The sequence below is a fragment of the Penaeus vannamei genome, chromosome 8 (genome assembly GCF_042767895.1).
Source record: "Penaeus vannamei isolate JL-2024 chromosome 8, ASM4276789v1, whole genome shotgun sequence".
In the NCBI taxonomy this organism is placed as follows: domain Eukaryota; kingdom Metazoa; phylum Arthropoda; class Malacostraca; order Decapoda; family Penaeidae; genus Penaeus; species Penaeus vannamei.
In genome coordinates, this window is record NC_091556.1 from 6,358,899 (window position 1) to 6,361,398 (window position 2,500).

The following is a 2,500-nucleotide window of genomic DNA, read 5'->3' on the forward strand; positions in this document are numbered from 1 at the left end:
GAATACGAATGAATAACTTCCCAGCTCCGTTAAGTTATTCACTGACATCCATAACTTTTTTTTTCCCTTATATACCTGGATTGGCCGAGGTTCGAGTCCTGGTCAGAGAGGCTTGTTCTTCGTCCACATCAATGCGGTCTTTCATCGTTCCATCTTTCACGAATGTTTATAAATAACTTCACATCACCATGAAGTTTTGTTCATTCTTATTCATACTCTTTTTTCTACAACTGCTACAATAAAATCTGGTAAATCACATTGGACCGGTTCGTTGAATAAAAATTCCAGACCCGACCCAATGAATAGTCACATACACAGAGATGCATATACACAGAAATAAATGCATATATGTTTGTCTACCTGATAGATAAACATTTATCTGTCTATCTACACTGACATGCATATACACAGAAATAAATACAATATTTGTCTACCTGATAGATAAACATTTATCTATCTATATCGAAATGCATATACACATATATAAATGCATATATGTCTATCCATCTAATAAATAAACATTTATCTATCTCGTAGATATGCACGTCTGAACTGATAAATAGGCATTTATTTCTGTGCAGAGTCATGTCTATATATTGAATATTCATTAGGGCCTGACACACTTTTAACAAACCGACCGATTTCCCTAAGATACTTTTCTTTCACTACTTAAACGAAGATCCCTTTCGTCCTTTGGGGTGAAACGGAAATCCACTCTCGTTCTGCGCCATTGCGAGATATCCGCTTTTGTTCTGTGACGTGTCTGGAGATCCTTATTCGCTCCGTAGAGAAACAGGAGACCAGTGTTCCTTCTGTGACGTCACCTGAGATCCATTTTCCTTCTATGACGTCATCGGAGATCCATTTTCCTTCTGTGACGTCACCGGAGATCCATTTTCCTTCTGTGACGTCACCGGAGATCCATTTTCCTTCTATGACGTCATCGGAGATCCATTTTCCTTCTGTGACGTCACCGGAGATCCATTTTCCTTCTATGACGTCACCGGAGATCCATTTTCCTTCTGTGACGTCACCGGAGATCCATTTTCCTTCTATGACGTCACCGGAGATTCATTTTCCTTCTTTGACGTCACCGGAGATCCATTTCCTTTCTGTGACGTCACCGGAGATCCATTTTCCTTCTGTGACGTCACCGGAGATCCATTTTCCTTCTGTGACGTCACCGGAGATCCATTTACCTTCTGTGACGTCACTGGATATTTTCCTTCTGTGACATGAATTGTACAATTCATTTCCGCCAACGAAATGTAAGTTGCATATTTATTCAGGGGTTTGATGTCAGCATAAATCCTGTAACGATGTTTCGGGTCTGAGATCCGTTCCTGATCAGTTATCAGTATGCATCCTGTAACGATGCATCAGGCCTAAGATCCCTTCTTGATGAGTTATCAGTATGCATCCTGTAACGATGCATCGGACCCAATATCCTTTCCTGATGAGTTATGCATCTGACCCCCATCCTGCGGCACGTCGGGGTAATCATTAACATCTTTTCCCATCAAATCATAAATCTCACTTTCAAAATTCATCTCCAGGGGACATCCACTCGCGGCTTCTGAAGCAGAGGATGAGTCACGCTGATCTTGTAAGGAGATTTGAGATCCACTTCCAGTCTGGGATATGCGAGATCCACCGTCCGCTGCCGAGAATTCTTTTCCACTTTCTCGATATAGCCAAGTGTGGAGGTCATTTTCTTCCTCTAGGGATATGTTGAGGTCATTTTCATCCTCTAGGCTTATGTTGAGGTCAATTTCATGCTGCATCGATGTTTGAGATCCACCTCTGGCGTGTGACGATGGTTGGAGACTATTTACATCGCTTTGAGAGATGTGGGGACTAGTTCTCCTTAGGGTTTCATCAGTCGGCGTTTGATGAAATCCATATTCGCTTCCTGACTCTGCGGTTTGGATGTCGTGATTACCAGCTGATGAGTTCCTTGGATTAGCACCCTCTTTTTGCGAGTCACTTGTGCCGACGTCAGTTTGCGACGTGACAGGAGCCTCGTTGGGACCTTCGTCAGACGGAAAAGCTGGAGCATCTTGGTCCGTTTTCAGATCGATTCCTTTCTGCGACGAAGCTCGGGAACTTCCGTCTTTCCGAGCCTCTTGGGAAGAGCTGATAGACTCTTCTTCATCCTGTAGAGATCTGGAAGGTCTTGCGTCAGAGCTTGAGGTTCCCTGAGCTACCAACGTCGATTCCTCTGTGTCGTAGACGGCGATGATCTCAAAGATGCTGCTGTCTCTGCTTCCTCTCCCGTGTGTCTCTTGGCGTGGGGGGTGTCGCTGGTGTTCTCGTGACGGCCTCGGTTTGAAGCAGCGCATACTTAAACCCTTAAGCCATGCGAGGAACTCCAGTGCCATTTGCTTTCTGCATACATAAAAGAAATACAACACCAGAAACGCCCACACACCATACAAAATCCTATTATCGGTATTGGTTGCGCCGTTCGTCATAGTTCCGGTGTCAGAGACGTTGGTCG